The 27,633-nt window shown below is 39.9% G+C and overlaps 1 protein-coding gene across 1 annotated transcript in view; it reads left to right on the top strand.

Annotated features, from left to right (window-relative positions):
* gabbr2 (gamma-aminobutyric acid (GABA) B receptor, 2) overlaps window positions 1-27,633 on the top strand; it is a 267,114-nt gene that overhangs the window by 113,520 nt on the left and 125,961 nt on the right. The gene's annotated exons all lie outside the window — the stretch shown is intronic.

The following is a 27,633-nucleotide window of genomic DNA, read 5'->3' as shown; positions in this document are numbered from 1 at the left end:
TTTCTGCTTGTTACGGACATATTAACCTATGTTTTAACTTGTACGTATGTAGCAATTTTACAATGAATCTTTCAGTAAACAGTCCTGTCTTAGAGCTGCCGCTGCTGTTTTTCATTTTTAACTACTGACTGAAACCTGGTCAGACAACCCCTCATATTTGCAGTCAGTGACATATCTATGACTTCCTGAAGGTATTGACTATATTGGGAGTTAATCTAACATACTAGGATTTCAGTTCAGCTGCTGAAGTCCCGATCAGTTTCTAATTTCAATCGAAACCTAACATTGAAATAAGAGTAGTACTACAATGCTTGCAGAGTTTGAATAGAATTAGTATGCTGATTATATTACAAAAAAATAACAAAAAGTACAGATACAGATTTTGTGTATTTTGTCACTTTACAGAAATCATTACGTCTAGAAGACCTTGGGGGTTCCTTGCTGATTCCAACCACATTCACTTTTTAATTCGGAGAAAATAGTTCCTTCATATTTATATGTATACATATATCTGTGTGTGCATGTGTGTGTGTATGTGTGTGTGTGTGTGTGTGTGTGTGTGTGTGTGTGTCTGTGTGTAGTCATCTTTACAAATCTCACTTTAGTTCCTTGTTAAGTGTAATCCAGCATATTTAGGCGTAAGTGTAATCCAGTATGCTGAGTGTTTTCACTGTGGTGTGTAGTGTTTACAGTGAGCACGAAGTAGACGTTAGAGTGGTTTCAGTGATTCACATCATCTCCAGACAGATCTTTCCATGGCTGGTGGGGGAGCTGACTGATGGACTCTAAATTGAATTACTGCTGGGGAGATGTGTAATATGTAGAAAGAGCTGTACCAATCTCTAAGACATTATAAATGAAAATGGAGGATTAGGGTTTTTTTTTCTTTTTTTTTTGTGAATGGAGAGAGGAAATGGGCCTGCCAGTTATATTGATTTCAAGGGAGCACTTTCACGGATATATAACCAATTACAGCCTGAGCCTCCAAGACTTTGGCAAGTCATTGTTACTTCTCAGGCGCATATTATATTCCACAGCCTGCTACCCAAGGGTAAAAATTCCTGCAGAAGAAGAGAGGAAAGACTAAGATCCTTCCTGTCCAATCTAATTTCATTCTCTGTACTTTTTGACCAGTGGAGTGTGGTTGCCATTGGTTTTTATGCTACAGGATTGCTCATTCACTTAAGATATGTGTCAGATATGCATGCTCCTAAAAATAAAGGTATCAAACACTTCCTAAAGAATGGATGGTTATTGAACCGTATTATGTCAACTAAAAAAAAAAACAAAGGGCTAGCTATTATTCACTGTTATTCTGTCAATGCATTTATTGCATTGATCTGTACAGAACATGATCTAAGAAAGCTAAAAGATTTTTGATTTTTATTTTATTTGTCATAAACACACTTTTGAGCAAAAACACAAAATTGAATAAAAATATGCTCCACTTACCAGTTGCTTTTTATTGCTACTCGGATGAAGCCCATGAATTATAAGCACTTACTGATCTTAATTATGTTCTGAATGTGAAAAATGTCTCTGTGTTTTATGCTTTTGGACATCCTTTAAGTCACTGCCTGTGTGGATTGGCATATGTGGGTATAACGTCCAGATCTTTGTGTACTCAAATAAGTGAACACCATAGCAATATTGTAAGTGGTGTTGAACACAGTCCTATTGAAGTTCATTTTAAATAGGTTGGCTGTAACATTAGTGACTCAGATATGTTGGCTCAGAGACAGAGGTTGGTAAAAGACAGTATCCAGTGTTATTTAACCGGATATTTACTTTGAACGCCACATCACCTTATAGGTTCAATGAAGAACTGGATGTCAAGTGTTTGTATTTATAATAAGACTCTTATTTTGCTGGCTCATCTTGGTCCCCAACTTATTATTGACTAAATTGGTACACATCACAATATTTTGACAAACAGTGTGCGAAAGTATCACATTTAAAAACTTGACAAAAACTCAAAAGCGACATGTTCAACATTTTACCTACTGCACTGCACTAAATCCAGTTATGCAAATTTACTTGATGTTATTGTTTCTGGACCACATTTTTCTTATGAATCATGATGTTTCAGTTATTACTGTATGGATAATATGTATGTAAAGCTTCAGCTCTGTTTTGTACATGGGTTTTTGTCATGGGTGATTCACCTCCATAAATATTTGCATGCCATAATCCTCTATTATACTCTATTACACTCGATATACTCTGTATAATTTAGTAGATTGATGGAGCGCTATATGAAACAGCAAAACATTAATTTATTCATTTGTATTTATTTATTTTGCATTTTATGATTACAAAAAATCTTTTTTGTGATTTCTTTTAAACTCCAAATGTGGTACAAGCTAAAGAAGAATGTTAGTCACTGTCAGTGTTGCAGTAATGAGATAAAACTGCAAAATGCACAGTTCTACAAAAGATGTATATTTTAATAATAAATAATAAAATAATAAAAATTGTAAAATGCTTAGTCCAACAACAGTATAGTCATTACAGAATTTTGTTGGAAAAAACTGTTCCAGTAATAAGAATTTGGTTTGAAGTCATTTTAAAATAAAGATATGAATGTCATCAAACCACTCTGAATGAAATGGGTAAAATCTCATCAACTGACTGGCTTATGCAAAGGTTTTGAAATATCAGTGTAATTCCCCTTTAAGGGCATTTACATCTACACTGAGTGATCCATGTGTATACATCACAGCGTTAAAAATCAAAACAATGTAATCTGTCACTGTCCAATTACGGAGTACATTGTAAATAATGTAGTTAAAGTACATTTAAGTAAAGCCTTAAAAAAAGGTTCTTAATTGGTTCTTGGTCTGAAGTCTGTCAATTGATGATATTTTAACCATTTAATTCAGAGTGGTTTGATGAAATGCTCCAGTTTTAGAGAAACTTAACAATTAGATTTCTTTGCAGTGGTGGTGATAGGAACCAGAGGTCACAGTTTGTACAGCACAAATATAGCCATTTTATTTAGTACCCAAAACCACCAGGTTCACATACGTCTTCTGATATTTAATTAAAAGCTTAAATCTAAATCGTAAAAAAAAAAACACAAATTTTTAATCGGTGCTATTTTGCCATATAGTGCCCTGCATGTAGCCCTCAGCCATGACAGCGTTTAAAAAATAGATGTATTAGGCAAAAACCCTTATCTCAAGACTTTAAAACCATGTCTTGTGTAAGCTTCTTTAAGACAGAGTATTTCACATGACACTCTTTGCTTGAATTTGTTTACACCTACTAGAGGTAAAAGAGGCTCTAGAGAGGGAAAAAAAAGAAAGCAGGAGATAGGGAGCACAGGCACATTTAGCATCGCAGGCACCAAACATTCATGCAGGGTCATGATGGAGAGAACTTTTCAGTTTATAGATACACGCTCAATGCGATCTGTTCCATAAAGTGTTTACTTCACCAGTCACCTGAAGACAGTCTACACATTGCACTTGCTCACTCTACATCTCAAAAATTAATTTTTTGTTTCTCCATGGATGGAGGATAATCACCCGCTGTCTGCTCATATATGTGCATCTTAGTGTCAGTATGTGAGAGTGTGTTTGTGTGTGACGAGCTACGCAGGGAAACAGTAGATCATGCAATGTAATCCCCTCACTCCCTGAAGGAAAGAGAGCCTCGAAAGGGAAAAAAATAATAATGGTTTCTACAGTTCAGCATCTGCTCATTAATCTTTCATACAGAGTGATCTGCCAGCAGCAGGAACACAGTCCGATTTCAGGTTACGCTATCAAATCTCAATTTATAAATAGAGATAGTTATAGAGAGTGTGACGGAACACAATCATTCATCTCCTTTTGAGTGCACTGCTTTCATTTTTTACATCTGTTTAAGGGTCAGTGTTTCCTGTGCTGAGAGAACAGGTAATTTGATCAACCTTCTGAAAAACGGCACAGGTAAAATCAATAGATGTGCTTAGTAGAGTCCATTCTAATCTTGAGAGTCCTGAAATTAACCGCTGTTAATAATTACAGTTGACGTCAGTCTATTTTCATTGATATGATGACACCCCTGCACAATATGACAATATTTTATGACAATATTTTATAGATGTGTTGTAAATTTTGTTATCTGGACAAACAGTACACTTTCCTGAGCATATCATGGATGCCAGTAATTAAAGAGGATTGACCAACTGCATGTTCCATTACAAAGACAGCATTATTATTACATGCCTAACTGAGCTTAGTGCAGTGCAGTAAGTGAAATGTTGCATACAAATCATTTTGTTTTGGGGTTTTTGTCAGCAGTTTTTAAATGTGGCACTTTTGCACACTTTGTGTGTCAAAACATTGTTCTGTGTAACATCTTTTGGGGAAAATAATGTGCTTAAGTATTTGTGATATATTATTTTTTTCCAGCCCCCACTTCCATAACCACTTTTAATTAGATGTAGAAAGGAGCCCCAAATTATTAGGCCTTTATATGATGTGAATGGATCACATCGCTTACTTGGAGACTTAATTTTAGCAGCAGACACCATGCTGTATATTAGCTGCCACCTGTGGTGATTAATGGAATGATCATTGAAATACACTCTAGTTCAAAATACCTTTGTACCATTGTAGATAGCCACCTGGGGTTTGAGGAGAACTGTGATTTAATTTAGAATAGATGTTTTGAGCAATTGTATTTAATTAAAAAGCTGTGATTTTAAGCTCAGCTACAATAGAGCTGGCATAGATGCCCCTTGTTGAAAGTATTTTGTGCTATAACATTAGTCTGGTTTGGAAATCTAAGCTGTAAGGGCAAGAGAAAACTGAAAATCTATAGATAGTAGATATCGATATTGATACAAACATGGTTCAAGGATTTGTACCGGGACCATATTAAAAAAAGGTGGGGAGGACACACTTCACACTTGTTATCATAGTTTAGGCAACTTCCATCAGGCAGGCTATAAAGGATGCCAAGAGCTACCAGAAATATTTACAGGAGGTCGCTTGTCTATCCCAGTGGAAATTAGGAATTCTTAAAGTACAGGAATGCTTTGCTCCTTAGGTGGTTGTATTCTTTGCTACTGCTTGCCTATTTTATTACTTGTTATATGTTTTATATATTTTTGTCCACAGAGCCCTGCTGGTGACTTCCCTTCTTAATGACAATGTTGTGTGGACACAGCTTAGACAACAAGGAGATGTTATAGAGTTCTGAATCTTAGTAGTACCACTGAATCCTGAATCCTATTAAATACCATATTCTAGTTCGAAAAGTGAGACATTCAGTGGTTGAGTATTCGTAAAATATCCAGCATGCATACTTGATTTTGAGCGTGGTATCAATGGACACTGTTGTCCTACAATGCAATGAGAAGTGGAAAGGGAGGAGCTCTAACTGACTAGCAAGATAAAGCTGGAACTTTATAAGGTCAATTAACAAAGCTACATTCAACTACCAAGTCATCTTTGAAGTAGATTCAAATGAAAAGTCAAGGAAAACCAAAAATGAATAAATGCATGACATTTTTAAGGAATTTGGTACTATATTTCCTGTGTAGCATATTAGGCTGCAGCTTAATCTGACATATGCTGGCATGGTAACATCTCTACCTCACAGTATGTATCTTATCATATTAGTATATACTACATTATGAAACTTAGATTATGAAATTTAGTCAGAGCTCCACTGAGCTGAACACTGAAAGACATCAGAAAAATATAAAACCCCATTTCCCAAAAAATTGGGACACTGTGCAGAATGTAAATAAAAATAGAATGCAATGATATACAAATCATGTAAGCCATATTTTTTAAGGAAAATACTACAAAGGCAACATACTGGCTTTGGAACTGTATGCTGATAACAAGCTGAGTGGTCTTTAACCCAGAGGACACAAATAATTTCAAATGTTGATTTGTCGGACCACAAGACACTTTTACACTTTCCCTCAGTCCATGTTAAATGAGTTCAGGCCCAGAGAAGGCTATATTTTTCAAAAAGCAATACATTTTAATTATTAAAAACAATTAAAACCTTTTGTTTTTTACTATTTTCACTTAAATATAGGGTTTAAATGATGCATTTTGCTTTTATTTATGTTTTGCAGAGTGTCAGAACTTTTTTGGAGGTGGGTTATAAATGATGCATGCATATTGCAGATCTCAAACAAGCTTTACCACCCTTTTATTGCATGCTAGCAATATTAGTCAAAGCAAATTTCATGAGACCTGCACCTTTTGAAACGTTCCATTGTATAAGTTGTATTCAACATTCCTTGATTTATGTGCTTTGCAGACATGAAGAGAGACTTCTTAGAGCATTCTTAGTTTAAATGCATTTTTAATCATGCAATACCGTTAGCAGTGCAGGAGTGGAATCTGCTTCTACAGATCAATATGCTAGTGAAAAGAAGGCTCCTGAGCACTGTTTGTGAAGGAGAAATACCTTCTTCGTCTCTGGGGAAGCAGGGGATCCTGAAGGGCGCCTGAGTCATGTGCTCAATACTCCTGTAATGTTTAACCGGGTCATCCACTCTCAGGGCCACCCTTTTGACTAGGAAAGTGTCAGTAACCACTAGCACTCTGCGCTGATTAGTGCTGAGGCCATTCTGTGCTTTGCCGAAAACACAGTACCCCTGATGATCCGGCCTGCTGAGAGAGAAGGCAAGGATGGGCGGGAGTATTTTTGCAGAACTCTGCATGCTGTGTGCGAATGTGTGTGGCTTTGTTTCCCTCTCTGTTTCTCTCTCTTCTGCCTCCTTGATGTTGCTGATATTGCATTTCTCTCCAGTCATGGGCCTCCTCGTTTCAGACTCCATATTTTATATCTTAGAAAGTGCAGCCTGGCAACATTTAACCTCAGAAAATGACAGTTACAGCTTGCTGTTATTAGTATCCAGGACTCAAGCTGCTTAGACAGCACGCCTGGTACAGTGAGATTCTTATTAATATGTTGGTCTAACTGATTGGCGGTTGGTGGTATGAAAATTATTCAGCACTCCCAGGACCTGAGTCTTGAGCTAGGTGTGCAGGAAGGCTGAATGAATTACACTGTGTACAGATCACTGCCACATTCCATCATAACTGCCACTGTAATTGAACTTGGCCTGGGCTATCAGGCTACATCAGGACAGCTCCTCTCAGCTATCGCTCACTACAGAGACTGTGAAAAAACTTCTGTATGCATGTCTTATGATTCCACTTCAATTTAACAAACAACAAAAAATTAAAGAAATTTAAAATAAAAAGGACAGTAAAATAGAAACACGAAAAATGTCATATCGAATTTTGTTCATTAATTAGTTATTATGATTATAATACCTGCAAAATATATATTCATTTATGTATTATGATGATTATTGTTATTATAAAGAGTAGTAGTAGTCATAGCAAAATGTCATCAACAATGGCAATATCAATTTAAACAATAGCAATAACAGTCACATTCAAAACAACTACCAAGTTAATGCTAATATTAGAAAGCTAGTCCAAAGTCAGCAAACTTCAAAAGAAAGTCTAATAATATTTCTGGGACAGTATTGTCTAGGAGGACCTCTTATCCTGAAGGTTTAATTCTTCACTTCAAAAGACGAAATGATTCATTTTTCAATTCAAACACAAATGTACTGCTTTCTCCACAACCCCTTACATTTTCATAGATTTTATACAGCTTTTCTTGTACATCATGTGTAATTCAGAAGCCAATAATTTACTTTAAATTTAAATTTACTTTTCATTTTTACCAGACATTCACTGTTCAATTAAAAAATATATAAATCAGTGGATATATGTATTCACTGTTTTATGCACTGTATATGCACACAACATCGGAAATATGTATTTTTAAAATGCAGTTGTAGCTTTTGCACAAATATGACCAAAACCTTATTTCTGGTAAAAAATATCAATACAAAACACATTTTTTGTCAACATCTCAGTGATACAGCATTCAAACAATTCACAAAAAGTCATGTGCAATCACGGCAGTAGTTGAGTGTGTATTATCCAAAGATGAAACATTAGATCAACTGACTCCAAAAAAAGCTTCTGGATGAATAAATCCCATGGAACACAGTGATCAAGATTAAATTTCAACTTTAATTAGACTATAGCTATTCTTCAAATGTTTCTAGGTTAGATCTGGCCCCCTTATTTGATCTGGGGAAAAAAATAAAGTGCTAGAGATATCTTACCCTGGGGGGCCTCTTCCTCAAGTTACCCTATTATGTATGTAATTACATATTTGATTATACAGTGAGTTGTGCAATGAATATTATATTTACGATTGATTTACATTCTCTATTGACAGCTTTGAGTCTGCACTTACATACTACCACTTCAGTGAGCTATGAGTGAGAAATAATAAATACTGAATTACATCATGCTTTTATTTTTGCTGCCAATAAACTGAAACTTAAAGGGAACCTGCCTTTTAATATTTGTATGGTTTAAAAATGTACAGTGCTATTTAAATATCTTGTATACATCAAATGGAAGCATCTTGTTTTTTATAGAAAACATTGCAAACAGGCACAATTGGTCTACTAGCAGGTCACTGTAATGATATCACATTTTTGCACTGAACCTCAGAAAATAAGGCAATCAAAATGTTTTTCTCTTGGGTAATGTCGTACTTTAACAACATTTCTGAAGGCTGAGTGATATAATTGAGTTAAATTATGTAGCTCACTCTTTTTATATATACAGTATATTTTAATAGTAATAGATATGTATATCAAATTGACACTTACAGGTCTTAACATTCAGGGTCCCTTTTAAGGTTGACCCCCACTCTAACAACTTGTATGTGAGCCCACATTTAAATTCCTCACTACATAGCTTACGGATTACTTACCAGGTAATCCATGATTCATGGTTACTAAATACTTCAGAATAGTAACTAAATTGTAAGCCTGCAGTTGCAAATATTTAAAGCCCATTACAAAAGATCATAATGGGCTTTAAATATAACCCAGTGGAAAAGGTTAGTTTAATCAATGTTTTTGCAGAAAACCAAATTAATAAATAAATAAACAGCACGGTGACATAACATCCTGTATCCTGAAGGGAGATAAGAAAAAAGCTGTGCTCCCTCTGACCTCAGTTCATGGTGGAAAATAAAGCCATGAAATGTGGGCCTGCTGGTCATTTCTGTGGCAGCATGCATCTAAACAACCTGCCAGATAGATCATAGTAATTGGGGTTAAATGGCCTCAATTAGCGGTGCATTAGTAGAAGAAGCTGTGTGTCTGTTTATTTCCTCTTCTCTGTGAATATGCAGTCATAGATACAAAGCTGTAACTGCTGTCTTTGGCATTTTTTCCCCAAAGTTGTAATGTGAAAAGTCTCATGTGATCAATTCTAAATCTGCTTCAGAACATCACCATGTAGCTCCTCTTTTAAAGGTCAGTTTTTCATGTGGTTAGTTTCAGGGTTTTTGCCTTGCATTACAAAGTGTCAACAAGAAGTGAATAAGAAGGTCCTTGAAGTGTGTGTGTGTGTGTGTGTGTGTGTGTGTGTGTGTGTGTGTGTGTGTGTGTGTGTGTGTGTGTGTGTGTGTGTGTGTGTGTCTGTGTGTGTGTGTCTGTGTGTGTGTGTGCGCGCAGATGCGGTGTTCTTCCTGAGTGGTACATCAAGCTGAGCTATCATGCTGTGTGTCAAAGTCCTCTCTTGCATATTGAATGTACTCGGTCCTCTGTGTGGACTTTACACTTCTCAGACGCTGATTAACAACCGGCTCTGGTGTGAACATCTTCAATATCTCCAATGAATAGCGAAAGAGTAAAGAAGCTGTGAATAGGACGTATGCCCCTCACTTGTGTTTGCTGGACTGGATAAATGCTAATACTGAATGCTGTTTAGGGAATTCCACTGGAATCATTAATCAACATTGTGACCTTAGGCCAAAGCACTAATCATGTATTATCGATGTCCCATAAACCTCTGTTTTCTTACATATCCCCTTGGGGGAATCAACTGAATTCTACGACTGTAATTTAAAATCCATTCTTCTTATGAGGCCTATGGACAAATCCACCAATAAATATGAGTATGTATGTTATTGCTGTTGGATAAAGTCCATTTATTTTATTTTTTATGGATTTACACCACAGAAAATGCCTGATGATCTTTACATTGAGTTAAAAACTCATGACTAGTGCACTAATACCTGGTTCAAAATCTCATTACATTACCTTACATTGGAAGACTCTTTAAAAAGTTTGTCTGTATCTTGGAAAACCTCATTTTTCTCACTTTTTTTTAAATTCTGGTATAGCATGTAAACATTAAAGTTTAAAAATTGTAGCATTCAGTCTCCTGTCCATACAGTAAAATGTTTTGAATGAATTGTTTTTGTGATGTCATGAATGTCAAATCATTTACATATATCCACTTTTTCGGTGAAGTATTTCAGCCTGGATTGTATTTTTTCTTGGCATGAGGCATAGTACAGGACAGCCAATCAGAACAGAGATCACTTAATAATTTTTGCATACTTTTTATGTCTTAAAGGCACAGTAACAAAAACAGCCTGTTTAGATTTAAGGGACAAAGACAGGTTGGAAAATTATGGCTGTTTTGGTTACATAAACACATGAAAACATCATACAAATTTAGAATATGGGCCCTAACATTTTGGAAATAAGAGCAACAGTGCGCCTTATAAACAGTTCAAGAAGTTACTCAGTGAACATAATTCATTACTTCTCTCAAACTGTAATGGAATTACTTTGAATTGGGAAAAAGTACTTTCATCACTCATTACTTCTATATGTCTTTGTAAAACCAGCATATCTGTACCAACTGACAAGAAAATGCTCAGAAGTCATTTTCAGTAATTTATTTAGAGAGAAAGAGCTAATCACAGTAAACATCCTATCACTGCCCCACCACTGAGCAACACACAGTTAGTTATGCTTAATTAAAGTTATTGTCATGCATTCCACGGACTTCAATTCCCAGCAGCCCTTGGGAGATGAGTGACAGCTCAGTCACAACTGGAATCCGACACGGACTCCATTTCCCAGGAATCACAGGGAACACACGTGACCAAGGACTCTGGTCAATCCTCCTATCAGCGTTCACGATCACCTGAGTACTAACTTAGAACACCTGTGGTAGGTAGCATTTAAGCCTGGGCTTAGAGTTGTATGGTTGAGAAGTATTGAATCCTTGTGACCTAATGAGCGTTTTCTCATGTTTTGCCTTCTTGTGTGTTTTGACCATTGCATTGCCTTGCCTTGCCTTCACGTTTTCTGAGTTTTTGCCTTGCCTTTTTTGTATTGTTGCCTATCTTGATTGCTCCATGTTTTGAATTCCTGGACTGTTTTGTGACTACGATTTTGGTTTTTCCTCTGGTTAGTATTAAATCTATCATTTGTCAAGATCTGCACTCGTCTGAACTCTGTTCCAACGTAACAGTTATTAACAGCTGATGCTATTCGTAACTCAGAAACTAACCAATAGGAACAGAAAAAGCTGTCTCTAAGTATTGTTTTGTGTAAATATGTATTTGCATATTAATATTAATGTCAAAATACGGCCTCTGTTTTACACATTGGTCATCCAGTAAACCCTCTCAGTCAATACTGGGTTAATCTAGCCCATGTCTATTGCTGGACAGGTCTATGATCACGTCACACAGGGCCAGCGCTTTGGATTAGCGAGCCTATAAACAGATCTATCACCCATCATATTTCATTCTGTGAATCTGCCTCCTTTACTGATGCTGGTGCTTATGCTGGGGAAAGCTGCATTACTGCCTGTTGAAAGGTCATAGGTCAATGCTGTGGAGCTTAACTAATTAATGACTGCCTGCTTTAAAAATCCCATTTAACTGGTTTGGCCTTTTTTGGCTCAGAGCTCCAGGATGACTTGCTTGCAGTCTCCCCCTGGAGACACAGGCTGGTTGTATCACTTCATTTTTTATGAGGTAGACCAACCAGTGTTTACAGAGCCAGCATCAAAATATTGTAGTTTTGCCCTTTAATACATGCTTTCCTCCAAAGTGTATGGAGCAAGCCGCTGCATGTTTTTTAACCACTAGCCATGCAGCATTGCTGAGCAGCTGGATGTGCCTGGAGGAAGGTGCCAACTGCCTGACGTGACCAAGCAGACACCCGATTGGTTGGCATAGCTCTTAGTGACAGGGACAGAGACATCATGCTGTTCTTTATGCCCAGGGAGAATATGTGTGAAACCACTGGCAGGGGTAGAGTAAGGCAGTGTGTACAGTTTGGATTGAAAGTCATGTTCCATAAATGGATTCCCAAACTGTGTTTTCTGCAGTTTTTCTCAGTATTTTATCCCTTACATATGCTATACAAAATAATGCTGGATTTAATATTACATAACTCACTGTAGCTCAATGAAATACTATATTTGTATTGTAAATGGAGGAAGGAGTGTTTATTGTGATTTGAATTTGATGAGTTTTTCTTGTGAATATCTTCATGTTTTGTAGAAATATTGTAGTTGTCTCTATATTTCTGTAGATATTAATGTCATAATTATGTAATTATTAGAGCTGCCAAATGATTCAAATAGTCATGATTAGCCATGATATTTTGCAATAGTTAACTGTATCACATTTGTCAGATTTACTCGAATTTGACCCTAAAGATTTTTTTACATTTAAAAATCAGTGCATTTTATTACATTATATATACATATATAATATGTGTGTGGGCAAACTAAGCTTCACCAGAATGTATTTATTACTTCTAATAGTATGAATGTGAAAATCCTGTAATGCCCATAAGGTCAACGCAGTTTCCAATTACTGACATCCAGTACAGTGGCTGCATGTTCCAACTAAGGATTTTATTTCATATATATCATATATACAGTCAATAATTTCAGCTCCTCCATAATTGTTCCTTCTTGCTCTCATTCATACAGCACATAGATTCATGTTACAGCTAAGAATCTGGCTTTCTCTAATGCCAATGCTTTTGTTAGTTTGCTGCTTGTTGATTCATCCATGGGTCTCATGTGAGCACTGTCCAGCATAGTCTGCCAAAGGTGCTGAAGGTATTGTTTTAAAAGCCTTTTAAAAACTCTAATTGATTGAGTAGGCTACAGTTGCAGGTTCTTCATAGCAACATACAACATGCAAACAGCTTATTAGTTTTATATTATAAAGAGGTCTTGTTGGTGCATGTTTCTTGGTTTTTGTATGAAAGAGTGAGATAGCTTATGCTCATGCTGTCAGTACTGGCTGTTTTGCCAGAGTGTCAATATATCATTGGTCCTAGTGTTTGGAATTGGCTGGAGAACTTTAATGAGAATGAAATGCTACATATTGACAGCGGTAGCTTGAGCATCAGGAGAAACTGCTACACTAGACCTCACTCAATTGGGGCAAGCTTTCAGAATACACAATTTCTTCTCCTCTGGTGCTGCATGCATTTTTCAATCCCTTGTACTTTCACTCTTCACGCGTCCCCCCACACATCTGAATGTATTGCACTCTCTTCCTCTTCACCTCTCAAAGTCATTTATTATTTTCCTAAGAACAAAAAAAGTGCCATCTCTTTTATTGGACTTATTAGCAGAGCTGTGTGACCTTCCAGTCCCATGGCTGTGGAGCTGAGAGGTGTGACAGGCAGTGGCTTCTCTCTCTAGTTTTAATTAACGCTGGCACCAGGAGATTGATGGAAAGGAGACGCAGGTTGTCTGCGTGGCGCTACCCCGGGGGGGTAGGGGGTGGCAATTAAAACCTGGGTGAAGTATGGCAGCACGTGCAGCAGGATGGAGGGACAATGGGGGAGGAAAGGAAAAAGGGATTAAGAAATGGATGGAGACTCACCTGCTGCAATTTCTCATTGCTTCATAGCCACTCATAAAGTATACAGGACCACGTGCCTGCTGTTGACATATGTATGTTTGTGTGTTTTTGTACATTTTCAGAATAAAAATGCCCTGCCTTTGTTGGAAAACCAGATCAGTCAGGTTAAGGCAGACTTTATTGTGATTTCAGCTATATACAAGTACACAGTGAAACAAAGCAACATTCCTTCAGGACCACGGGGCAACACAGGCACACAAGTGCAAGACAATGCAATAAACACAGTGTACAGTACAATAAATAAATATGAAAGATTTAAATGCAAAGATCCTCTCCTTGGATCACCACCTTATCGTGGTGGAGGGGTTTGCGTGCTTGAATGATCTTAGGAGCTATGTTGTCTGGAGCAAAAGCTCCTGGTAGGGTCTCCCATGGCAAACTGGTCCTAGGTGACAGGTCAGACAAAGTGTGATCCATAATAACCCCTATGAAGACAGAAAAACAGGACTTGTGTACCCTGCCCGGAACAGGGTTACCGGGGCCTCACCCTGGAGCCAGGCCTGGGGGAGGGGCTTGCCAGCGAGCGTCTGGTGGCCGGGCATTTACTCATGGTGCCCGGCCGGGCCCAGCCCGAAGGAGTTACATGAGTCCCCCCTCCCATCGACCCACCACCAATGGGAGGGGCAGTAGTAGGGGTTCGGTGCGTTGTGGATCGGGCAGTGTCCGAAGGCGTGGGCCTTGGCGTTCTGATCCTCGGTTGCTGAAACTGGCTTTTGGAACTTGGAACGTTACCTCACTGGCGGGGAAGGAGCCTGAGTTGGTGCGCGAGGTTGAGAGATACCGGCTAGATATAGTCGGGCTCACCTCAACACACAGCTTGGGCTCTGGGTCCAATCTCCTTGAGAGGGGCTGGACTTTATTCTTTTCTGGAGTTGCCCATGGTGAGAGGCGGCGGGCAGGTGTGGGCTTTCTCATAGCCCGTCGACTCGGTGCCTGTATGTTGGGGTTTTCTCCGGTGGACGAGAGGGTAGCTTCCCTACGCCTTCGGGTTGGGGAACGGGTCCTGACTGTTGTCTGTGCTTATGCACCGAACAGCAGTTCAGAGTACCCAGCCTTCTTAGAGTCCTTGGGAAGGGTGCTTGAAAGTGCTCCTCCTGGAGACTCTATTGTCCTACTGGGGGACTTCAACGCTCACGTGGGCAATGACAGTGAGACCTGGAGGGGTGTGATTGGGAGGAATGGCCTCTCTGATCTGAACCCGAGTGGTGTTCAGTTTTTGGACTTCTGCGCAAACCACAGTTTGTCCATCACGAACACCATGTTTGAACACAAGGATGTCCATAAGTGCACATGGCACCAGGACACCCTAGGCCGCAGTTCAATGATTGACTTTGTAGTCGTGTCATCGGACTTGCGGCCATGTGTTTTGGACACTCGGGTAAAGAGAGGAGCTGAGCTGTCAACTGATCACCACCTGGTGGTGAGTTGGATCAGGTGGTGGGGGAAGATGCCGGTCAGACCAGGCAAGCCCAAACGCATAGTGAGGGTTTGCTGGGAACGTCTAGCAGAAGAACCTGTCAGATTGATCTTCAACTCACACCTCCGTCAGAACTTTGACCAGATATCGGGGGAGGTGGGGGACATTGACTCAGAATGGGCCATGTTCCGTTCCTCCATTGCTGAAGCGGCTGACTGTAGCTGTGGCCGTAAGGTAGTTGGTGCCTGTCGGGGCGGTAATCCTCGAACCCGGTGGTGGACACCCCAGGTGAGAGATGCCGTCAAGCTGAAGAAGGAGTCCTACCGGGCATGGTTGACCTGTGGGACACCAGAGGCAGCTGGCAGGTATCGACAGGCCAAGCGATCTGCGGCTTCAGTTGTTGCCAAGGCAAAAACACATGTATGGGAGGAGTTTGGTGAGGCCTTGGAAACTGACTTTAAGTCGGCTCCGAAAAGATTCTGGCAAACCGTCAGGCGACTCAGAAGGGGAAAGCAGTGTGCCACTAGCACTGTATATAGTGGAGATGGTGTGCTGCTGACTTCGACTGAAGACGTCATTGGGCGGTGGAAGGAATACTTTGAGGACCTTCTCAATCCCACCGACACGTTCTCCAGTGAGGAGGCTGAGTCTGGGGACATGGGAATAGGCTTGTCCATTACTGAGGCCGAAGTCGCTAAGGTAGTTAAGAAGCTCCTTGGTGGCAAGGCTCCAGGGGTGGATGAGATCCGCCCTGAGTTCCTCAAGGCTCTGGATGTTGTGGGGCTGTCTTGGCTGACACGTCTTTTCAACATTGCGTGGACATCGGGGGCGGTGCCACTGGATTGGCAGACTGGGGTGGTGGTGCCTCTTTTTAAAAAAGGGGACCGGAGGGTGTGTTCCAACTACAGGGGAATCACACTCCTCAGCCTCCCTGGCAAGGTCTATGCAGGGGTACTGGAGAAGAGAGTCCGGCTTATAGTCGAACCTCGGATCCAGGAGGAACAGTGCGGGTTCCGCCCTGGTCGTGGAACACTGGACCAACTCTTCACCCTCTCCAGGATTCTGGAGGGTTCATGGGAGTTTGCCCAACCAGTCCACATGTGCTTTGTGGATCTGGAGAAGGCATTCGACTGTGTTCCCCGGGGTATTCTGTGGGAGGTGCTTCGGGAGTACAGGGTACATGGCTCTTTGCTACGAGCCATTCAGGCCCTGTACAAACAAAGCTGGAGTTTGGTTCGCATAGCCGGCAGTAAGTCAGACTCGTTCCCAGTGAGAGTTGGACTCCGTCAGGGCTGCCCTTTGTCACCGATTCTATTCATAATTTTTATGGATAGAATTTCTAGGCGCAGTCAAGGGATGGAGGGTGTCCGGTTTGGTGACCTCAGGGTCACATCACTGCTGTTTGCAGATGATGTGGTCCTATTGGGGACATCAGGCCACGAACTTCAGCTTTCGCTGGATCGTTTTGCAGCCGAGTGTGAAGCGGCTGGGATGAGAATCAGTACCTCTAAATCCGAGACCATGGTTCTCAGGCGGAAAAGGGTGGAGAGCCCTCTCTGGGTCGGGGATAGGCTCTTGCCTCAAGTGGAGGAGTTCAAGTATCTCGGGGTCTTGTTCACGAGTGATGGTACAAGGGAGCGGGAGATTGACAGGCGGATTGGTGCTGGGTCAGCAGTGATGCGGGCTCTTTACCGGTCTGTTGTGGTAAAGAAAGAGCTGAGCCATAAGGCAAGGCTCTCGATTTACTGGTCGATCTACGTTCCCACCCTCACCTATGGTCATGAGCTTTGGGTAATGACCGAAAGAATAAGATCGCGAATACAAGCGGCCGAAATGAGTTTCCTCCGCAGGGTGTCTGGACTCTCCCTTAGAGATAGGGTGAGAAGTTCAGTCATCCGGGAAGGACTCGGAGTAGAGCCGCTGCTTCTTCACGTCGAGAGGAGCCAGCTGAGGTGGTTCGAGCATCTGGTTAGGATGCCTCCTGGACGCCTCCCTCGGGAGGTGTCACAGGCGAGTCCACCTGGGAGGAGACCCCGGGGAAGACCCAGGACACGCTGGCGCGACTATATCGTCCAGCTGGCCTGGGAGCGCCTCGGAATCCCCCTTGGAGAGCTGGTGGAAGTGGCTGGGGAAAGGGAGGTCTGGGCTTCATTGCTTAGGATGCTGCCCCCGCGAACCGAACCCCGGACAAGCGGAAGATAATGGATGGATGGATGGATGGATGGATAAATGCAAAGATAATAAATATAAAACAGGACAGAGATGGCATGGTACTGAGAGTATGTGGAGTTGTGAAAAGGAGGGGGTAACATACTAAGACACGTTACATGTCACATCATACTTTTGTATTGGGACACGCCTCGTAATCATTCAGTTCCCTTGCCACAAGTGTGTAAAATCAAGCACCTAGCCCTGCAGTCTGCCTTGACAAACATTTGTAAAAGAATGGATCATTCTTAACAGCTCTCAGAATTCTCTCAGAATTCTCTCAGAGAATTCTCTCAAGCCTCACATCTCCAAGCACAATGCCAAGCATTGCCGAGCAAGATGGAGTGGTGTAAAGCACACCACCACTGGACTCTGGAGCGGTGCAAAAGTATTCTGTCCAGTGGCAAATCTCCCTTCTCTATCTGGCAGCCTGATGGATGAGTCTGGTTTGGCGAAAGCTAGGAGAACATTACCTGCCTGTCTGCATTGTGCCAACTGTAAGGTTGGGTGGAGGAGGGATTATGCTATGGGGATATTTTTCAGGGCTTGGCCTAGGAATCACTTTAGCAGACCAAGATGTTTGGGGGAACCGTATGCTTCCAACTTTGTGGGAACAGTTTGAGGAAGACCCTTTTCCAGCAAGACTGCGCCCCAGTGCAAAGCGCAAGGTCCATAAAGGCATGGCGTGGTGAGTTTGGTGTGGAAGAACTTGACTGGCCAGTACTGAGCCCTGACCTCAACCCCATCGAACACCTTTGGAATAAAGTTGCAAGCCAGGCCCTCTCGTCCAATATCAGTGTCTGACATTTCAAATGCTGCTGGGGATGATTGGGCAGAAATTCCATCAGACACACTCTACAGTCTTTTAGAAAGGTTCCCAGAAGAGTGGATGCTGTTATAGCTGCAAAGAGGAGACCAACTCCATATGAATGCCTATGGATTTAAGATGGGATGTCATAAAAGCTGTAATAGGTGTAATGTCTAGGTTGTCCACACAGTGTATGTGCTCTAAAGTGCACAATTGTCTAAGTGTTCTCAGTTTTGCTACATTACGTTGTATATGGACAAATACCACAAATGTGTCTTGTTAACTTTCAATATCAAATGCTTTTTTACTGTAATATTACACACTTAAGAGAACAGTCACTCTATTTTCACAATAGCATAATAGATTTTAGCTGTCACACCATAAACTCAACATCACATAACCACAGATTCTTGCAGTTATGCTGATTGTTATTTTAAACATTGTAGGATGACTTAACACAAAACACCATCATGGTTGAGTACCAAAATAGTTCAAATTCATTAAAACACACTGGGATAAGAATAACATGTTAACAAAAAACTCCTGTGAAGTGAACTGTAGATGAAATGTAGCTGGGACATCTCACCCCATCACTAAAATATTCAGAGACAGGCTGCTAAACACTGTACAAATTACTGCTCCCTTTACCAGTATGCAAACAACAGCTAATTCATGTAAAATCTGTTATTTTAACATTTTTGCTTCGTTCAACAGCTTTACCTCATATACTTCAGTATTCAAAGTATATAATTTACACAACTTGACACAGGACCCTGAGCATGTGTTACATTAACAAATATGACAAACATTGCTTATAAGGTTGGACATGACAGCGCAGTTCTCTCTACACTGAGTACAACATGCTTGCCATGCTTGAGGTAGAGCAGAGTTTTTAGAGTGGGTGTGGCTACATGTTCAGAAGAACTGTCACTCCAAACCAGCCAAAAGAGAAAGGTGTAGGTGACAGCCTTCTTCTGTGACCTGCCACCCCCCCACCCCCATCAAAATGTGGCAAGTCAGAAGGAAAAATATAACAGCAAAATCAGCAAATGTAAAAAAATTAAAGCAAAGACTAAGTAATGTGTAAAAATGAGCAATAATCTTTTTTTGAAAAACTAAGTGATTTAACTCTCATTATTTGTATATATATATATTAGAGATTTTGATACTTAACATTTTACTTTTTTTTTTTTTTTACTTTTTTAATTTTGTTTGAAACTTTTAGCACAAAATTTATTCCACAGAGAAGGCCTTGTTGTACGGAATTGCCACAAAAACAAAAATAACATTTAAAAAATTATAATTTCAGCTATATACAAGTACACAGTGAAATGAAACAACATTCCTCCAGGACCACGGGGCAACACAGGAACACAAGTGCGAGACAATGCAATAAACACAGTGTACACAATACAATACAATAAATAAATGTGAAAGACTTAAATGCAAAGATAATAAATACAATACAGGGAGCACGGTACTGAGAGTAGGTGGAGTTGTGAAAAGGAGGGGGTAACATACTAAAACATTACATGTCACATCATACTTTGGTATTGGGACACACCTCTTAATCATTGAATTCAGGTATTTCATTCAGTCTCCTTGCCATAAGTGTGTAAAACAAGCACCTAGCCCTGCAGTCTGCCTTGACAAACATTTGAGAAAGAATGGGTCATTCTTAACAGCTCTCAGAATTCAAGCGTAGTACTGTACTGGATGCCACCGTTACAAGTCAGATCATAAAATAACTTCCTTCCTAGATATTCCAACTGTGAGTGGTATTATTGAAAATTGGAAGTGAACATTTTTCAACACAGAAGGTTTTGTTGTATGCAACTGCCACAATAACAAAACTAACATTTAAACCCAGTGAAATCTTTTAGAAATGTTGCTAGCTCACCAACAAAGACGAAAATCCAGTTTGCTCATGTTGTGTAAAATATATTTCTAGCAATGTTATTGAAGAAAAAATAGCATAGTTCAACTGAGGGAGTGCCAGAAAACTAAACCAGCTGTCATACAATGTTCACACAAAGTAAATAGTATTTGAAACTTTGCATAAAAAGTTGCAAAAAAATATATATATACATATGTGGCATAAGCATGATCCCATTTCCTGGCAGTAAATGTATAAAACAGCTTATTTGTGTGTGTGTGTCTGTGTGAGACTGCTCACTTTGATCGGTGTGTGTGGTGATATACCTTGGAGGGCACAGATTTGGATCAGATGTGTTTCGCAGTAATGCTACATGATCCCATGACAGTTCCATATACAGAACACAGTGTTCTCGTTGAGTGCATTTGTGTGTATTTTTCCACTATGTATGCACAAGTGTATTTGCGCTTACACATATGAGAGAGTGCCCATGTGTGCTAGGAGAGACACTGTATTTGATTAAAACCTATTCTTCATTATGTTACATAAACTCTTGGCCTGAAAGACTTGCTCTTTTAAATAAGATGTTCCAGGCTGGATTTCTGTGGAATGAGCTGATCCCAAGCTAAGAGAGTATGTGAGGAAGGGGAGGAAGCCTAATTCTTTGTGATAGCTTTCTTGCCTCACTCTTCCATCTGATTGAGTGATACCGTTCTGCCTTTAAAACACAGGGAAAGCAGGACGGGCCCGGCCTGGAGACGAGTGCTCACTGCTGAAGAGCCTGCGCTGATGCAATGGAGGTCATTACAGAAAAGTCAGAGAGGACACTGATCGCTTGATTGAATTTAGAGGAATGTCTCCACCCAGAGAAATGACAAAAGGTGCCATGAGGCAATACAAGCACAATAGTGCTTTCAGAATACCATTTTTTTTAGAACATTTTCAGTCAAGAAACAAATTAAATAGATAAAACTTTTCTGGTTTATTCTCAGAGGGGACCTCAGTTCCCTACTCTTTATCAATGCCCTCTGCTGAAATATGGACTAAAAGAAACGTGCCAGACGGGTTCATTGGATCCCTAAAGAACCTTTCAGTGGATGGTCTTTTGAAGGAATATTCTACATCTGTAGCATACAATCAATTACCACAGAAAATACCTTAGATACAATGCCCTATACTAAAAACTTTTTCACTCAAAACCAGTAGCAAACTTTGACTATTAAAACTAGGCATTTGGTCAGAGTTATAAATGTCAAAAACCCCAAAAATACAAGGAAACCTTGTATGAAAATAAACCTTTTTTATAGGATTTTTTATAGGATTCTATTAGTGCTATGTTAGCGCTAAGTTAATGCTGATTCACATGAACATTTTTTTGAGGTTCTACATTACATGTTTTAGACTCATAAAAGACCTTTCACATTTAGCTTTTAACATTATGACATTATATGCATGAAATAAATTAAATTCAACTCACTTAGAGTATATTTTACTTTGCACACAGCCTTTTTACATCGACTTGCTCAGTAAAGAGTCCTGGCATAGAGCTGAGGCCGTTATCCATTTATAACAGATCACTGAAACCTGGTTGAACAACCTCTCAATGCATCCACGCCCAATGCATCTACGATTTTTTCTGGTAACCATTTACATTTACAGCATTTAGCAGACACTCTTATCCAGAGCGAATTACACGAAGTGCTTTGTCTAGAGCTACAATTGGCTCTTGTTAGGCATCACTACAAAGAACTCTTATGGCACCTCTTTATTTAAGCGTGTACTGCAATCAGTATGAAGACAGGTAGGCCATGTCTCAGGCCCTGGTGTAACCCTTTTCCTCAGTGTGGGTGTAGGATGTAGCCCTAGTTAAACGGAGATTAAAGTGGCCTCCCAAAGACCTTTAAAACTTTGAGAGTCTCGTGGGTGGATTTGGATTTAGCACTAGCAGTGTGATAAAGGCCCTCCTCCTCCTTAATTGACAGTGTTAATCCCTGTGTTTGGAACAACAGTCACATTGTCAGGTTGTAATGAGTGATGGGATGGGTGTCAAGGGGGGCCTCTGGAGTTTCTTACAGCGCTGTCGATCATTTTACTCCTGGATTCTTGATGGTAAATCAGGATTACATGCTGATGATGCTTGTAAACCATCATTCATTGTACGGCACAAGAACATGAGTCCATGAGACTTTTAAAGGTGTTCTTGAAGGTGATATAAACTTTAGTTGTTGTAGTACCTTTATTATGTGGATCCTATTTCAATTTTAATAAGGTTCTGTACATGTCATTTACAAAAATTGGTTATTTTTTAAATGGTTAATGGTTTGTACTCTAGACAGTAATATTGTAGAATGACAAAATTGTTGTGCAGAGAAGATGAAGAGAGGTTGTAGAATGTTTAGTTCTTTTGTGTAGTTTGCATATCTATAAGCAATCACCCAAAGAGATTTTAGTTGTATTTACTACCATCTGGTATATACAACCTAAATATATAATATACGTATATCACTGCTGTTGGAACAAAACATTGTATCTTCAAAATGGTAACTTTACAGAAGGAAAGAATATACTTTACTGTTAATGTAAGTCAATAGAATCAGACTTTTTTCCAAGTCATTCTGGGCAGTTTCTTTTGGTCCATAAATCATGAAATCTACACACAATGTAAAGGGCAACAGGCATTTTGTCTTAAACTGGAAAATGACAAAAATGGAGATACAAGATTTTGTTCCAACAGCAGAGATAAATGATATAATCAGTATTTAATATGCCCATCATTCACCTTTATTATAGCTTCCATTGTTTATGTGAGACATTCTCTTTTCAAACATATCTGCAGGGATTTTTTTTTTACACCTCCAAAGTTCAGTCAGAAGTCGGTCGCATTTTCTGTGTATGTTAATGTCTATTTTGAAGAGATTCTTAACTTAAGAGATGTGAAAACTCTTAACTTTCAAGAGGTGACTCTGCATGGAGAGCAGAGGCCACTGGCTGTCCAGATTTCAGCATGGCTGCCACAGCGCTAACATGCTGCGAGCTTCTGCTAATCACTGTCATTATCAGCAATCTTACTGTCTTATCACTCGTAGCACAGCAATTAACCCACTGTTGATTAACATCAATAACTTTCCTAGAAGACACAAAATCATTACATTAGATCATTCCAATTTCTTGCTGCTGTGAGAACACCACCTGTCTCTAAAACAACATGTCAGGATTGGAGGAAATATACAGAATTCCCACTGTTTTAAACTAATTATCATGAAACAAAGAGTTATTATTTTGGCTGCTGGAACTTTTAAGGTAATAAACAGCATAATGCAGATGTTCTGGTTTCAGAGGAAAAAATTAAAAGATCAAAATGTCTGCTGTAAGATTTTATGCAGATTGCCTTCATCCACAACTGTTTGACATGGCTGACATAAATATAGTATTCTCTCACCTTTTTTGCTGCAGCAGCTTGTCTGCTGTGTCTTTAAATCATCAACTTTATGGCGTCATTACTAGCACTGTTGCAATGTAATTGGATTTGTCTAAACTGTCTCACTTCTCTTGTCTAAATATTTTTAGTTCTGGTTCTTGACATGGTTTAAGAGAATGCAGAATGTAAAAGTGCTGCTATTCACACGTTCTCTAGCTGTCATAGAGTGTGGACATCAGCAAGGCATGGTGAACTGAGGAAACAGCCTAATTTAACACCTTTCTAAATAAGAGCCCACAAACTCTTTCAAGTAAGCCCAGATGAAATCAAGTCAGTCAAAGTCGGGCTGTGTCTCCTGGGTTCTTGACGTTTTGCACTTGGCAGGAGCGATTGTCTGCATTAATCTTAGTGAGAAGAAGCAGGACAACGGTGCAAGAACAGTATTGTTAAGTAACAAGAGAGCTGACAAGACAGATCACTAGATGTAATCACTAAGATGATGGATATTTTAAGCAGTGTTACCATCTGAATGCTCTTGCTTTGCCATCTCTAACCTGAGAAAAGACAGAGAGATGAAAGCTTTTTATCGTTGAGCATCATCATCATATTGGGGCCTGGAAAAAAACAGAATAGACACAAAAAAGGATCAGGTGGCGTGCGCTGTCACTCCAGAGGCCAGATGTACTCAGTATTCACTCTTCATTCCCGGTCAGTAAGCGAGCGGAGATACACCCAGGACGGCACTGACTGAAGTACTCAGATTACATCACCACTTTCTCCTATCAAATGAGCCAGAAATTAGAACAGATGAGGCACATTTCCCATGCCCCTCTTCATGTCAGCAAGGTCACGACTATAACATACTGCAGGGCTAAAGGTCAATTCCATTTCAGCTCCAATTCCGCTCACACATAAGACGAGAAAGTAATTTAACTTAGAGCTGATTCGATTGTGACCAATGGCACTTTTTCAATTCTCAATTCACTTCCTTTTCAAGTCCTATGGTCTAGCAAGAACTGAATAGAACAGACTGTGTCTTCACTCTGGAAGAGCAGTTAAAGCAGTCCAGAACTCTATGCAAAGGACATTCTGGCCTAAAACTAGAATTTAGTATATTATTTGTTGTGTTATCCAATATGCTGTCATGTGGCTTTATATCCCTGAGCCTCATTAGTTTGACAGAATATATGATTTGATGTCATTTTCGTGTTTTGATTGTCATTGTTCTTTCACTACAATACCCAGCATGCATTATACAATTATATCATACAACCACTGGGAATCCCTGTGTATGGTCTCAACCAATCCTGGCTACTAGCCTTAAGACTACTAATACTCTAAAGGTGGTGTAACTCTTTCCTCAGTCTTTTATCCTCTTTCCCTACCTACCTTGTCAACCATAGTGTTTAACATATTGTCCAGCTTATCTGACGAGGCATTTCTGTAGTTTGAGTAATCTACTCTCTCTATTGTAATGATTTAAAGACAGTTACTACAGCTATATGACTGCTGTGACGCAGAGCGAGGAGGCAGACGCATACGCTGAGATAAGCGAGATTTATTAAGGGAAAATCCAGGGTCATAGTCAAGACAGTCCAGGTCATAGAGCCAACACGGATAGATTCGGGGGACAGACATGACAGACCAGAATACAATCAACAACACAGAGATTCAAATAAAGCAAACAAACAGAACGATACATCAAACAAAGACCGGCAAACACAGGGCTTAAATACACAGGGATAATGAGGGTCAGGTGAAAACAATCGGAGCAGAGTAACCAAACAGGGGGCAGGACTAAAACCAAAACAAACACACATGGAATTCCAAAACAAAGGAGCACATGGAGTAGTGGGAGGAGCCAACCATGACAGCTGCAATAAGATTATCCGCTTCCCAGCAGTAACAATAACAAGCATCTGTTTCAAAAAAGCATTTTGAACAGCCCTAAAAATTCCCTCAAAAGCAGTTATCAAAAGTTCCTAGTCTTTGCACTAGAAAGTCTGACTCTAGAGACCACTGTGGCACTTTTATTCAGTGTCTCTTTAATGTTGGAAGCTTGCTTTGGGAGACACAACATTATGCAAGCAGTTGGCTAACTGAATAAAAATTTGCAGCCATTTCCACACCGTGCCACTTTTATTTTAATGTAAAAGTGGTTTTGATTTGCTCTTTATTGAGAGTCTGGTTTTTGTGTAGTAATACAAATTTTGTCAGAATTGGATGAGCAGCATTGCACAAACCATTCATGACTGTAAGCAAAAAATGTTCTCCTTTAACAACTATGAAGCTGCTTTGGTATCCTGAATCAAAGAATTTCCGTATGTTTATCTCTCAGAGACTAACAACCTTCAGGCTGTATTATAGCCTGAGGAACATGTGTTAATCTACTGAGCATGGGCTGTCATAAATAGCATACCGTGATGTGCTCTGCTCCATCTTGGCTTCGGCAAAAGCTGAAAATACACTCGGTGGTGTTTGACAACATGAAAGTGATGTTAAATGAAAAGCATTTTTTCCCCTTCTTTTAAAGTTATACTGTACACCCTTTGAAAAATCCAGCTCTCTAGCTCTCTTTTTTAGAGCACAAATTGATTTCAGCCTGCTTACAGTGCAATTTTTGGACACGAAACGGGACGTGTAGTTAAAAGGAACTTCAATTAATTTGGAGATTCTGTGCATATTCTATTTTCCAGGAGGAAAACGTCCAAATAGACCTAAATCCCTGCGAAGGAATGTGAATTAGATGGGGGCAAGCACTTATAAGCCTTCAATAGGACCATGTTTGCATTTTCATACGTGCAAATGCACACATACACACACACTGATGGCAGACAGCTGAGGTCGACTGTCAGTGGTGTAAATGTTCGCGGCTGCTGTCACCATGGGCACCCTCAGAAAGTGTGAGCTCTGTCTTTTTATAGAAATGTGTGAGTGTGTTGATTTGTTCACACCTGCACTCTGGACTCCCAGTGTCCTGACACAGAGGATTTGACCTGGCTCATCACCCTCAATCTAGCATGAAAAGGCCAAACACAGAGCTGATGGACATGGACACGGGCATCAGAATACAAGCTCTCCTTATTGTTCTGTAATTATATTAAGATGATATCAATGTAATCTAGCACAAACCTGATGACCTCAATCACACATTGATACAAACATATGTGGCTCATTTGGGTCTTCTAGAGTTTTGCCTTGTTAAATATTGCAAGAACGCTCTGAATGAATAATGTTGCCAAAAAGGTGAGATGCCAGAGAACAGCAGCGGTTACTATTTTTGGTCCTGTAGTACCCTTGCCCTGTGTATTGCACTGTTTTCATGCTTCTAACTCACTCGGTTTACTTCACGAGGGGAAACCATGTTTTTATCAATCAAACCAGGGATTTTTCAGTAACAGGATGTTAAATTGGGAGGTTTTCATGTCTAATGAGGAGATTTGAGCGAAGAAAGCTGCCCTTTCAGTTGAGCTAATGCTGAAGCTAGTCGCCTTGCCAGAAGATCTCCCTTCCTCCGGTCACCAGCAGAACGAGCATATGTTGTGGTTTGGATGTTAGTGTGTTGGTCACCCAGCACCAAGACCAGCACTAAACCAGCATAAACCAGCTTAGACCTGGAATTCCTGCTGGTCTGTGCTGTTTTTTAAGCAGGGTGGTCCAACGTTTGGTGCTAAGGAGTTCTCATTTCCTTGTACATAAGTTACTTTACCAAATTTCAATGAATCAGTACAAAAGATCAATATATCTGGACAGTTTTTTTCATTTCACATCAGAAATATGAGCACTATTTAATCTGGCTAATTTTATTGTCCACAGCTAAAGTAACAAAGCTAACTTAGCTAGCTAACTCATCTTAACATTGTTCCATACTATTATTTATCATTAGACATCATGTTGAAGTTAGTACTAATACCTGCAGTAACGTAGATAAAGTTTAGTGTACCTTAGAGCTGATTGCTACTAGTTTTGACATTGAGCTGTGAGTTTGGTCTTCCAACCATTTCCAGCTTAAGGAGCCCCCAGATGATCAAGACAGCATGTGCCATGATTTACTGTCACCATCATTCTCACTGCAAGTT

This window comes from Pygocentrus nattereri, chromosome 27 (assembly GCF_015220715.1).
Source record: "Pygocentrus nattereri isolate fPygNat1 chromosome 27, fPygNat1.pri, whole genome shotgun sequence".
In the NCBI taxonomy this organism is placed as follows: domain Eukaryota; kingdom Metazoa; phylum Chordata; class Actinopteri; order Characiformes; family Serrasalmidae; genus Pygocentrus; species Pygocentrus nattereri.
Note: the sequence above shows the minus strand (reverse complement) of the source record. Positions and strands in the feature narration are given on the sequence as shown.